This window comes from Emydura macquarii, unplaced genomic scaffold (assembly GCF_026122565.2).
Source record: "Emydura macquarii macquarii isolate MOO-44397 ecotype Brisbane River unplaced genomic scaffold, CSIRO-AGI_Emac_v2 contig_2372, whole genome shotgun sequence".
Lineage (NCBI taxonomy): Eukaryota > Metazoa > Chordata > Testudines > Chelidae > Emydura > Emydura macquarii.
In genome coordinates, this window is record NW_027132509.1 from 759,882 (window position 1) to 774,356 (window position 14,475).

Sequence of the window (14,475 nt, forward strand, 5' to 3'; positions counted from 1 at the left end):
TACGTTATAGCATGCTACACATTTGCAGACGTGCCTCTCATCAGATCCTTGTTCTGTGTTGCTGTATCTCCATAGGAAAGTTATTGATCTCTGAATTTACATGTGACTTAATGTGTTGGGAATTAGAGACAAACAATCTTTCTTTCCCATCACCTGCCTTTCCTCTCAGTTTGATTTATTTTTTGTTTCGTTATGAGATAGTCTAGTCCAATATTCCCCCCCCACACACACACTCACACACTCATCACTTGGGCAGCTTTAAGCACAATACATGGACATGTCTGGGCACCACATGAAAATATTTTGTTATTGTCTCTCTGTAGATTATATTTTCTTGCTGTAATACATAACTCAGAGGACCTTTGGGTATTTGCTTATATTGTGAAAATGTAATATGGTTATTAATTAGTGTTTTAATAAAAAGCCGATAGCTCATCCAAGCTTTATTATTGCAAAACACTGACCCTTAAAAATCTTCAGTTGGTTCAGAATGCACCTACTTACTTAGCAAAGTAGTTCTCAGAGGAGAACACATCACCCCAATGCTCTGCTCTCACCACTGACCAAGGTTTCAATCCTAATCTCCAAAGCCCTCCTTGGCAATCAGTCCAACATATCAGAAAGTCTGCCTTATTTTGGGGAACCATGACTTCCCATAACTGCCAGGGATGCTGGAACAATCTGTATAGTGGGGTTGCTAAGAGCCATTGAACCAAACTGTAAACCCTGTATATGATGGAAGCCACATCAAGCCAGGGGGTATGGCAACACACCCAGCACCTGCCGTGTCAGGGTTGTCAACCATTGGGTTGATACTCGTGCATGTGGGAGACCAAACTTGCTTGGTATTTGACCAATGACTAGAATTCACTTCCACATAGATTAGGTTGACCGTGAATCTCATTAGCTTCAGAAATAAATGTAAAACTCCCTTTGACTAAGCTTTCCCACAATCTATATAATAAGATTCCAGAACTGTGACCAGTTCGTTTGTCACTCTGAAGCCTAGAATGGCTGAGTCAGTGTGAAGCCATTAAAACAGCTACAAGCATGGATGAGGGCTCTTTTTGTTCAGAATATCACCAGGTTCAATCATAACTGGGTTTCACAAGCTGTTACCGACCAATTTTTATGTTATCAATCATTTTGACTTTACAAATTGCACCCATGCAGAGTACAGCTGTAGCAAGGAACATATCGATGCCATGCTGAGTCCTAAACCATTGTGATATCAGAGGTAACTCACATTTACTCTCCAGGTAATTTGCATGCAACAATTGCATTGATTGCATGTCAGATATTGCACAGATGGATTACTTGGGCCAACTGCTACATCTGTATGACAGCAAGGGCTTTCAGCTCCTAGTTAAAATAAATTGCCCCAATCAGGGGAGTTAGATAAACAGATAAACCACAGTTCTTACTAACATGGGCTTTACTTTTCAAAAGGAACCAGTGATTCTGGGTGATTTCCAGAAGGGCTGAGCATCTGCACTCTGAAATTCAGGCTCCCTTTTAAGACGTCTCAGGTTAGTTACCCAAAATCACTAGTCACTATTGGAAACTCAAGATATAACTTTTAGAATTTGTATGGTACACAGATACCTAGCAATGGGTGTGGTGTAAATAGATAGATAGGAAACTGATTTCATTTTGAAACCGATGAGACTGAGAATTCTGCATTTTAATATGAGAATTATTTGTCTCTTAATATGGAAGCCCTATGGCTCCAGTATATTATTTAATCAAATATCAGAACATGCCTTGATTCAGTTTTCTTTTTCCTTCTTCTGCAGTTCTTAACCATGTGTTTGGAACCTATTAAGCTTGCAAATCAAGCCCTGGGGTTAGAGGCAACCCTGTCTAAATATCTTATCGTTTATAAAAAGATTATCTTTAAACGTCATATGGAGAAATTCTGAACCAATGCAGAGTCTGCAAAAAGTGTAGAAAAATTGGCTAATGTATCTACTTTTTAATTAAATGTAAATACAATTTGTAAGGCCTGTGGGTTTTAAAGAGGGAGAATTTACTCTGCATAATTTTGCAGCAGGCACCTTATATACATTTTCCTTTTCTGGTTAACCTTAGGTGGGAATATACCTAGGCTGTTCAGGAGAGTTTTGTACCTGAAAGCCAGTTACCTCCTCCAGACCCATCATTCCGACCTTAAATAATTTCCACAGATGTTTCCTGTTTGTCAAAAGAAAATCATCCTAATTTAGGTCACAGTGTTTTATCTCTTTTTAATTACAAAAACAAAGTGTGAAATTAGCTAGTGGTAAATGCTTATGCGTAACATATGCAGCAGAAGGTCTGCAGTAAGGACACTGGAGAGCAAGATGGCAAAAAAAAAAAAAAAAGCACAGAGGAATGGAAACTGCATTCATTTTGTCTGTTAGCACTGTTAGGTTGAGATTTTCAAAATGTTAGCTATACAGCTCACATTCATTCCAACAGGAATTGTGTGGCTAAATTCCTAGTCAGCTTTGAAAATCTAAACCTTGATCTTCCTTCATTTCCCATTTTGACTTGACTTGCTGCTTTTGATTCATTGACTCAGGAATTCTTTTTTTATCTGGTTATTGAATTTAATTGAGGGTTGGCTCAAGCCAGCATTTCTTTTGAAGGCAAAATTCCTACTGACATAAATAAAGGTTTTGTGTATATAAAAACAGACTAATGGTTTGCACTATATAATTCCTTTCATTGTACTATCTCAGAATAATTTGCAAGCCTCATAACACTAACTGGGGAAGGTAAGTATTATAATGATCTGGTAATTTGTACAATTGTCTTCTAGTGAAAGGAATCAGAACAAATTAGCTGTGTTTCATAGCCCCTGTACTGTTAACAACTAGGGAGAATCTTTTTGACCTTAAATGCTATGGACCTGTGCTCTTGGAACAAGGAGGATATGACTCCTATCAGTGCTGTCACTATGAAGTTCTGAATAGTCATGCTGTGCAGCAGAGTGACAACCATGAAGTCTAAAGATACCTATGGATTTTTGTATTCTGGGATTGTCCATACGAACACATAGTTTGTGAGAAGCTGGGATGTAAATCTACACCAAACTAGCCCGCCGCACATGAATTGTCTGCGTGGCCCCTAAATGTTCCCAGAATCCCAGGTGTGCTTTAATCTGCTCCCACTTCAAATTGGGGTTAGATCAAAATGCACTAGTGGGTGGCAGCAAGGTCCATATGGACACGTCTGGCGCTGACACGTAGTCTAGTGTCAGGTAGATTTACACCCAGCTTGCTGTGAACTAAGTATCCATTAGGACAAGCCCTCTGGTATAGTAAAAGAGTGAAATATGTGTAGGTTGGGTATATGTCAACTTAACCCCCATATAATTGTCTTCTGGACAACAAAGGATGTAAACACCAAGAAGGGAGAGGAGTTGTTTAGAGACGGGTGAAAGGACTGTAACTAGGAGTAATGGGATTAAGCAAAAGAAAATGAAGTAGACTATCAGGAACAGTTATTTTTGGCAGTGAGAGCTATTAGGCAGATAATAGTCTCCCAAGGAAGAGGTGAAAGCCCCTTAACTCAGGACACTTTAAAACTGGATTGAGAAAAGCACAAGAAAATCTACTGTAACGAACAATCCTGGGCTGGCCAGGGATGGACAAGCTAAACTAATAGGCCCTTTTGATCTCTGCTTCTTTCATTTTTTTTTCCTGCTCTGTGTTAGCTGCTCTTCCTGGTGTATTGTATAAAATATACAGAGCTCCAAGCTTTATAGTCCTAAAATGATGTGTACTTTGGTTTGTTCTCGGTTAAAGGTCCATTCCAGCCAGGCAGGGAGCTCTCAGCAGTCACAAAGCCCAGCTCAGCTCCTATGTGAATTGAAAGTTCTCAGCACTGTGCAGAACCAGGCTCTATATGTGGAAATAAAGTGTGGGGTGGTGAGTGGATTATTAACTCATTGGCTGTCTTTTCTGCCCTGGAAGCTAGGTAGGAAGGGTGGTCTGGTGGTTAAGGCAGTGATCTGGAGCGCTGAGTTCAGTTCTTGGCTCTACCACAGGCTCCTCTCTGGCTTTTGGCAAGTCTGTGCCTCAGTTCCTTCTGTAAACATTGGGATCATAATGCTTATCTACCACACAGGTACATTCATTAATGGTTATGAGAAGCTCAGATACTAGAGTGATATGGGCAATGTAAGATCAGGGTAGGGAAGGCTTTGGTCCAAGTTATGATGGTGGACTGTGACTCTCAGATCTTGGGCTCCTAATAATGCAAGTTAATTCAGTAATTTACAAGCAGTGTAAAATATGGATCTTCTTGGAAGGAGAAAAAATTGGCTGAAAAGTTTGAAATTTCTACAATTATTTATCTTCCCCTCCCCCCCCAAATTTCTAATTTTTCAAGCAGCTCGAATGAGCATCTGGAAAGCAAGCTGAATAACATTTTTAAAAAATTTGCTCATTGCAAATTATTATATTTGGGAAAACTGAGACTTGGAGACTTATAGTGACTCGCTCAAGCGCACAGAGCTTTGACCTAAATGGTCCGGGATCTATTTATCTAAAAGATTGTCTCTCTCCCTCCAAGACCACAGTTGCCGTCAGCACTATGGGGGCTTACCAGCAGGCCACACCATCAGGCCTCTCTTCTTTGGAATTTGCTTCCCTACTTTAGTTTGTAGTAGCCAGAGCTTGTTAACTTTCAGGAAATGAGTCAAAGCTCATCTCTTCATCCTGGCTCATAGGGAGTTGGGAGACAGGCAAAGTCAGGGAATGCTTGGAGAGGCACTCTGGTGATTCTGTTGTTGAGGTTTATTAAATTATTGCTTCTATTTCTGCCAGGGTAGTGTTTTCTGTGGGTAACTGCTGGAGGTTGCTTGTTTTATGAGAGATGTGTTTTAAAGATTATTGAGGGTGCCCAAAGCTTAGGATGGGCATTTGGTTTACTGTAGTGTAAATAAATAAATAGCAGAGCTGTAAATAGGATCCAGGTGCCCTCACTCTAATTCAGTGTTATAACCATGAGAAAATGCTCCTTCCATGTAGAAAAAATGGGAATGGGGGAGGGAGGAGGGGAGGAAGATTTAAAAAATCCCATGGATTTAAACAGAGCCAGAGTTTAAGCCAGAGTTGCTAATTTACACTGACGCCAGCAAGCATTACACATTAAAAAGAAATTAGTTATTTCAAAATTGTTTGCACTAGTTTACAACTTGTTTGGGATATCTCAAGACTTTTCATCTTTATTACTTCAGGCAGATCGTCAGGAACATATCTGTGCTTGACTAATCAGAGTAACTTACGCAACTTAAACTAATGCACAAGTGGCTTCTTAGTTATTTTAATGTGACAAGCAAATATAAAACATTTACAATTACGTGGCCAGGATAAATGTTCCCAACAATACACAGATGTCTAGATGACTGCCAGCTTAGCATTAACACTTCTCTGATGGTTTCTGGTTCAAAGAATCCCATAAAAAAATCAGAGTTAATTTAAAATAGACAGCACTCCATGGGAATATTTCTTACTCACACAATAAAGGCCTTTCTTACACACAGCTGTGGTTATATACTATAGTTATGGAACATTTTAGACCCCAGTTCAAGAAAGCGTCCTTATTCAGCAAAGCACTTAAGCACATGCTTAACTCTAAGGTTAAGCATGTGTTTAACTGCTGTGGGAATAGGGGTGGACGTAAGCACATGCTTAAGTGCTTTCCTGAGTTGGAACCTTAATCATTTGCAATTTTGAAAAAAGATCCCATCAAAAATACACTGAGCTCAAATGGAGCAGAAATTATTAGTAAATCATTATTATTTATTATGTGGACTAAAGTGGGGCCTACAGGCCCCAACCAAGATTGGGTTCCATTGTGCTAAGTGTTGAACATACACCTAGTAAGAGACAGTCACTCTTCTGAAGAGCTGACGTCTAAAGGTTTGATGCAATTGCTGCCGAAGTCGATGGGAATCTTTCCACTCATTTCAATGGGAGTTGGTTCAGTCCCTAAATAAACAAGAGAGAGACAGGGATGAAACACACAAGCAGAATGATTGTTAACTCAGTGGATTTACTGTAACCAACCCCAGTGTAGGATGAGACTGAAATGCTGCAATAAATCAGTCTCCTAAATGTTTGATAGTGTACTGGGTGTACTGTGGGCTCGAAGGCTGGCATTGTGCATGCTCTAAGCTCCAGGCTCCAGCCCTCAACAGGTCCCCCAAAACACTCTCAGAAGAAATAACAGAGAGGATTTCTTCACGGAGGCTGCCAGACATAGAAGGTGCAAACACACAAGGCAGACTTTGATGAAATATGAAAGGGAGGAGAAACCAACAGTTCCCCACCCAGCCCCTATGGGCAGTCCAGTCCGGGAGTATGAAAATATCAGAGTCCCAATGTAATCTCTTTACACTGTGCTCCTGCCTGCAGGTTTTAGCCCCGTGTCCTCCTACTGTAGCTACCACTGCCCCCTTCCAGCAATAGGGTATATCTCTGCTCAGCTTTCTGGCCCTCCAGTCCCAGCCTTCAGCCTGATAGCTGGGCCTGTCTCTGCAGCTAGTTCCCTGGCTTCTCCCTGTGGCCCACTGCTCCTAGTCACATGCAGCTTCTGGCTCTTGCCAGAAGCAGGTCCCCTCTGACAGAACTTCCCTTTCGTACACTATGGAGATTATGGAGTCCTGTATTAGATGGACATTGCACTAGTGGTTAACACAGAGCCAGCAGGTTCTTTTTAATATGTTTCATATCCAATCTGCAACCAGCTATTGGCTGGGCTGTCAGGGCTCAGTTTGCCCCTCCACCTCATATGTCAGTCTGCATTCCCCTGGGGAACCCACCAGTGGCACATCCACTGACTGCCCTAGCCATGACCAGCATCACCCTCCTTTGGGGTTGCACTGTCTGACTCTGGGATCCCCTGTGGAGTGAGTCCTGGGTACTTTCATTACTTCACTCCACTCCAGGCAGACTTTCTGCCCCAGGATGCAAGCATAATCTTGAGGTCTGTGCGGGGCACTAGCTTAATCCTGGCTTGGAACAAACCCTCAAAACACTAGCAAGAAGCAAGTCTCCGCTACAAAGAGTCGCTGGTTAGCTTTGTGTCAGGCTCAGGAAGACCTAGGTTCAAAGGAAAATATTCTTTATCTGCATGGAACAGTGGTCCAATAAACTGAAAGACAAGTTCCCAGCTGCTTATATGATTCTGGAGAGACTTAAACATGTGGCTGTTGGAGGGGGGAGGGCATGGGAGAGAGAAGGAGAGACGGCTAGGCTGGCGTGTGAGCTGCCTATGAGGGAATCCACAATGAAACACTAGAGAGAAGTGGAATGATGGGAGCAAAGAATGCAAGAATGAAGAGTAAAGAGAAGGAGGTCTCCCCGCTGCTCCTGAGAACAGAGGGATAGGTAAAAAAGCAAGTGTGATACCAGTAGACCCACAGGAGACTCAATGGGTTGTCTCATTATTAGGGGCAAACAGAGAAAGCTCATGAGTATGGAGAGATAGGAAGCTTTTATTTATATATTTTTTTAAAGAGCTCAGCCTCCAAGAGGGCTTTTGCAGCTCAAATGCTTTTATTTTGTGCCAATTACTTATGCAGGGTCTGCATTATTTCAGTAATCAGTCTAAATGAAAGTCAAACATGAAAGATTCCTAACAATGAGCTAATTGGAACGCCATTACAATTTTGATTTAATAAGGTATTTGTAATAAAACTTCCCTGCGTCTATAGAGTTGTCTTATTCTCCCAGACCCTGCAAGAGGGTAAGAGGCAGTATTATTCTGCAAGACGTGTGCAAACTTCAAACTGTTCGAAGCTTGCAGCCACCGTTTGTGAAATGGCAGAGAGGGGAACTAAGAGCTACGGTACGCCATTGTGTGGTGAAACTCAGAGTTAATGGGACTTGTGCTAAAACTCAATGGCAGATTATGTCCCACAGATCTTTGCCGATTTGTACTCCAGCCATCTTACACTTTAGGATGGGTCAGCAAATGTCTTCCTTTGCTGCCTCAATTATTATTGGTATTGAGGAGGTGTCTAGAAATCAGGGCGTACACACTGTACATACACAGAACTAAAAGACAGTCCCTGTCCTGCAGGATTTAAAAATATAAATAAGTAACTCAGCTCAAAATGTATCTTGAAGTCACTTTGTCCAGTCTGTGGATGTAAAAGTTAACTAGATAGCTATGGTCACTTAACTCTGAGGCAAGTCTCACAACAAGTTATTTCTTCTACTGCACACTTATGAGCAAATTCTGCCCTCGCAAACTATCATGCGTTCAGAGAGCTTTTCTTTCAGTGCAGCCAGTGACACTCTGCTGCACTGGGGCTGAGGAAAAGGCCAGGATGCCTTGGGTTGCACATACCATGCGAGCCTGTCTCTGGCCCCATGGATGCTCTTTCTGTGGCAGTGTAGAGGGAGGTTGCGGTGGGCCAAAGGAGAAGCAGGGTAGGCCCAGTGGATATATAACTCTGTGGATCCGCCTGCTATGCTTCCCTCCTATCCCAAGAGAGCAGGAATAGCCACAGAGATGCTTTGTTGCTACTCCACAGCCTACAGAAGGAGAATTCCTTCTAGGCCCCCCAGGTATCCACAGAGCACAGCCTGGTTGTGCAGGTAATTCTAGCCAGAGTTGATAAGGTGTCCAGTGCTGTTGCAAGCAAGTATTTTTCCTCTCTAAAAACTATACATTTCTCTCTCCAATACTTTTAAGAGACGTAGGCCAGCAGTCCTGTGCTTAAAATTAAGTATATGCTTCAGTGCTTTGCTGGATTAGATTTGGGGGACTTGCAAGACTGTGAAAATCAATAAAAACTCTGGATGTTTTCACAGAAGAGAGTGTGATCTAATGATCAGAACATGGACTGAAAAGTCAGGAGTTCTTGGTACAAATCCTGGCTTTGACACCTCTGGTAAGTCATTTAACCTCTCTGTGCTTCAGTTTACCCATCTGGTAACATGTTTTGAGACCCTCATGAAAGGTGCTATAAATATATGAATTAGGAATAGTAATGTATTTATTTACTTTACAATTCTTTTGAGCCAACGTATGTTACCAGAAATGAAATTTACTCTAAAATGTCTTATATTCTTATATCAGTCTGGAGCCAAAATATATCCAGCCTTCCAAAGCACCCGATATTAATGTATTTGTATGTAGCGTGCGCCTATATAGCTAATATAATAAATAATGCATTATTTTTACTACAGCAAACTAGCCTTGTTCAATGTACAAGATGGACTGTGGTCAGCAAATAAGGCAGCTATTCAATATTTATTTTTTATCCTCATTCTTTGCTGTGTGGCCACACCTTATACACTATATACCATCCAACCTCTGTAGTGGTTCCAGCAGGGCTGCTTCAGAATTCATTTACTTTGACTGCCCAACTCTACCTGATTCACCATGCACCATACATAGGTGATCACATAATTATACAACAAATTTTGTCATTTCTAAACTTTACTTTTCAGTTTTAGTGTTATTTTAATGCAGGTTAGCATGGATTTTCCTAAGAGTCAGGATCTTTTAAGTAACAACAAAAATAATTCCGAGAGAAATTTCATGAGGTGCAATTATTTGCTCAACAGCAACACTCTTCTCTGCACAATATGCAGAAACAATGAAGTGGGAGTCCTAGCATCATTCTGTACACACCTCTTGTTGAAAGAACCACAGTTCCTCTGGAGCCCCTGTCTTCTTCCACTCCTTGTCACCAATCATATTTCAGATACATTTTAAAAAGGATTCCCTACTTGACTTTCTTACACAAACTTTAACAGATCCACTGCAGTCATGCAGTACCAGGAGATCATCTTTCAGTCACCACCACTGATAAGGAGTTCAGCACTAAAGTTTCTGGGAACTGTAAGATAAGCATTATATCCTCTACATTTATTCATATTTTTCTTGGTGATGATTCATTGTCAATCCCCATAATGGTTCCAGGTGTGTTAATTGACTTCAGTGGACCTACACCAACTCACATCAGCCATAGATCTGGCTTCCTTCTTTAGTCCCTTTCACTTACTCTGGCGTAAATCAGAAGTAATTCCATTTACATCAGAGAAGTTACAATGAAGCAAAAATCTGTGTAAGTGAATCAGGCCCATTGTCTCCAAGTAGAACACCCCAATAGCTTTTATTAACAACCTAAGTGCCATTTGAAATTTAGGTGTGGATTATAAAAGAACAGATAAACTATAGTATCTGATGAAATTATTGCTGCCATTTGCATTCTAGAGGCTATTAGAATGCCATCGAGGGGAGAGGAAAACAGCAGCTTATGCCAGAATAGGATGTAGAAGGTGCTGTATAAGACAAAAAAAAGGCTAAGGCCTTGATTCTGCAATGGCTTGCAAATGTGCTTAACTTTACATACATGAATAGTTCCATTGATATCAGCAGAGCCTTGACTTCAGTGGGACTACTCCCATGCACTGGTCTTTGAAGGATTAAGGCCTAAATGATATGATGCTTTACTACATTCCCTGCTAAAAGAAGGAACCTTCAAAAAAATCCAGGATGTCTCTGTACACAGGGCATGTCTCTGTGGACAGATGGGAGTAGTCAGCAGTTATTGCACGTATCTCACATTAACGTGGTATGGGCTTTTGTCCTCCTCTACGCGGCTGGGCCATACAAGAGATTTATGAGGCCACCGCTGCTCCCAAGATAGTGCACCTGCTCTGTTAGCTCAAGCAGTTGAGGTACATGCCTTTAGATCCATAAATCCCAAATTTAGTCTCTGCAGATGATCCAATCAGGGACATCCTTACAAGCATACGTTACCTCCGCAACCGTCCCCAACTGTTTTTGTGTGTGTGTGTGTGGGTGGGGGTAGGGAGGGGGGTAAATGTCCCATAAACTAAGGCTATTACGCAGCATTAATCCGTGGTGCACTGACCCAGAAATATGGCAGAAAAGGTTGAATGGCCAAGAATAGCATGGATGAGCCAGGAACTTCTCCTAAAGAGTAGGCCGTGCTTATCAATGCACCCCATCTCACATACCTACGGTGAGTGTTAAGGTGTTGTATAATTGTGGCCAGTGTTAGTCCGTACTTTTGCATACACCCAGTACCACACATGGCTTCCACAAACTATTACTGTGATCCTTGCGTTTCCCCACCATTGTGTACAATCCCTCTCCCCACAATACATCTTATCTCTATTTAGGCCTTGGTCCTTACATACATGCTTAACGTCGCACACTGTCAGTGGCCTCATTGATTTCAACTGGATTACTCACAGTGCATAAAGTGAAAAACGTGCTTAAATCTTTGCAGGATCTGGGCTTAGTCTGTAAGCTCTTTGGGGCAGGAACTGTCATATATTTTGTTCATACACTATCCAGCACAATGGGCCCCTATCCTGACTGGGATCTGTGGGATCTACTTAGAGCCAGATATGCACTATTCTTATATCTTCCACTGTAGATTTACAACTGAAATTAATTCATTTCAATTAAGATTATTTTTTAAAAAATGTCAACTAAAATGGCAAACATGGGGGGCCATAGATATTTGAAAGAGATGTGGGGCTTCAAATAGCACAATGGGTCACAAGTTCTGGGAATGTTGCAGTATTATTATTAGATTATTATTAGTTCAGTATTCTAGAGGGAAATATTAAAATATAATTTAATGATATACAATGTACATCTTGAAATAAAGTGATTTTCATCTTCCGTCCTGTGGATGCCCATAAACACCAGTGCTAAGGCTGATCTATTTTAGCCTGAATTACTGCAAAGGAACTGATCTCACACAGCTAGGACTCCACAGTCAGGTTAAACATATCACACTGATACACAGGGACGAGTGAGCTAATAAGATCCATTGGGGGGGGAGTATATCAATGTAACAACAGGTTGCAGGAGTCTGGTCAGTTTTCTTTGGGGAATGGGGCCAATTATTAAGGGTTGGTTGATATGCCTAGATTCAATGTCTGTGATTTACCAATCCCATTTTTATTGTAAATCATGTATGCTAAATTATCTATGTCTGAGATATTGTCATAAGCAAGGTATAGTTATTTTCACTAAGAATGCATGCATGTGTGTACATGTTGCTTTCTCCTGAGTCTCTTCATTATACTTTGCATGCATGCTGTGCATACTGGATGTAATTATTTGTATTTAATTAGTCTATTATATTTTTAATGCTTTTTAAAAATCTGGGAAGAAAAGGACCTGTTTGTGAACATTTACTTTTGCACTGTATTGACAATAGATTCTTCTAGGATTCTCCTAAATGGGCTAGATGAACAATGTACTGGGAACATCTGTAAAGTAATTCTTAGGTAAGTAAAGACTGGAAAAAAGGAAAAATCAATGGCCCAAGATTTAAAAATATCATTAAATAGTGATCATTTTGATCCATTAGTCATCCCAATAGCAAACAGTGACATCCACCTCCGGCATGTAATGTTTTACAGATCAATATGTTTGAATAGAAAGCAGGAAAATGTAGGATTGATTTTATTTATAGCATCTACACTATGTAATTATTGAAAGTCAGACTTTCCATTGAGTCTATGGGCCTGGTATGTCCTTGGTACTGTGTTCTCTCATGTTTACTGTAATCTCCTAGTGTTAACATGTCTACAGGCAGTTTCCCTTCAAGAAGGGTGGTACAGTGGTGCCTTCTCAATTAAAGTCCATCTTAAAATTTTATGAAGTAATCAGTTGTGTTTTGTAGTGTAATCTTACTGACTTTTAAAATAAAATAAAACAAAATGTTTCTCTTCAAAGGAAAAAAGTTATTGAGAAGTTTGAAGTGAAAGAGATTTGTAACTCTAATATGGTTTAGTCGGGACAAATTCAGTGCCCCCTGCCTCCACTGGCCTAAAGACAGAGTATGAAGAGTAACTCCAATAAGAGTTTCACACCAGTGTAACCAAGAGCAGAATTCAGACCTTATTTATTAAGGACATCTGTACTATTTATTAATTATTATTCTTATTAAATTGTAGTGGCCCATATATGCTAAGTACGTTACAGAAGGAGTAAAAAGACAAAGGTTCTGGCCCTGAAAAACTCATAATCTAAAGGCCCAGTCCTGCAACCTCTTTCTGCCAGAAGCAGTATTTACTATTGTGAGAAGCCCATTTACTGCAGTGGGACCAACACCCAGTAGTGTTGGCAGAATCAGGCCCTAATTTTACACAGCACATTCTGAGCAGAAGGTTACTTCAGTAAGGGTGGGGTCAAAAAGGGTGAGGGTTGTTCAGATTAGGTCTGAGCCTGTATGGAGGGTTTAATTAAAAAGTTGTTGTGCGTGTGTTGTTTTTTTTTAATTTCCCCTCAACAATTTGCACTGGCATCTTTTACTACATCTTACACGTTACACCACTCAGATTTAAAACAGGCTGCATTTAGAGTCTAAACACTCCTTTTTTTTTTTTTTTTTTTTTAAAGAAAGATGCCTGGGAGCCACTCAGAGTTCAAGCACATGATGCTTTTAAAAAACTGCTAAATAAAGGTTATGAATGAAAAGAAAGAATGTTAAATACATTATGTTTTACAGGCTGTGGTTTACAAACGACAAGTGTTTGTGTGCAAACATGGGCAGCTAGACTCCTAAACTTGACCTGATTTGAACACACACACATCTGGCATTTGCTTACATAAGACAGGAGCACACAACTATTTCTCTATGCCTATGTTTGACAATCAGGCTCAAAGAATATGGTGGGGTCTGATATTTGTGCTAAGCAACTGAGCCAGTAATTGCAGTTGGAATAGATTGGGTAGGGGGCTCTTTAAAAGTGATCATTCCAAATCATCTACCTTGACAATTTTGAGACTGGCAGAAAGGTTTTATGAGTCATGAGTTTTTCTTCTTTTTTAACAAACATTTCTTTCTCATAATAATGTCACATTAAAATGGGACTCAAAACCTTGCTGAATATTTTTTTCTTGGCAGATAATTACAATAAAAAGACACACTCTTACCATATATTTTTGCCAAACCACCACAACAAGCCTTCATTATAACCCCAGAATGCTTTTGGCAGGTTTGACATAAAGTATATTGCTCATTGGCCAAATCATATAGGTCCCAGTCCAGAAAAACACTTAAACATGTGCTTAACTTTAAATATATGAATATTATCATCTTATTGAAAGTATTTGGCTGTTGGGGTTTTGTTTGGTTATTTACTTTGTTTCCGAGCACATATGTGTTATGTATATTTTTTATTAGAGATTCACAAACATTTCTGAACCAAGTTTCAGAGTGGATCGATTCAGTGCTCATGAAAGGTGCCAGATTGGCAACGCTAAGTGCAGCAGCAATGACGCTCTCCATATCACCCAGCCAAACTGCCTCGGCCCTGTGTTGTAAATGAAATACATGTGACCGTGAGAAAGGAGTGTAGGAGCTGTTAGAATGATCAGTCACTGGCCTCTATGCTGATTGGGCCAAAACGGATGACTGTTCTTTGGTAGACATCCATCCATAGTATATCATACCCTTCTCATTTCATATAG

The 14,475-nt window shown here is 40.4% G+C and overlaps 1 long non-coding RNA gene across 1 annotated transcript; it reads left to right on the plus strand.

Annotated features, from left to right (window-relative positions):
- The first annotated feature begins 1,455 nt into the window (after positions 1-1,455).
- LOC137161814 (uncharacterized) lies at positions 1,456-13,474 on the plus strand. The gene is made up of 4 exons (XR_010922180.1): positions 1,456-1,529; positions 8,814-8,893; positions 12,215-12,284; positions 13,402-13,474. It is a non-coding gene; the product is annotated as an uncharacterized lncRNA (long non-coding RNA).
- The last annotated feature ends 1,001 nt before the right edge of the window (positions 13,475-14,475 follow it).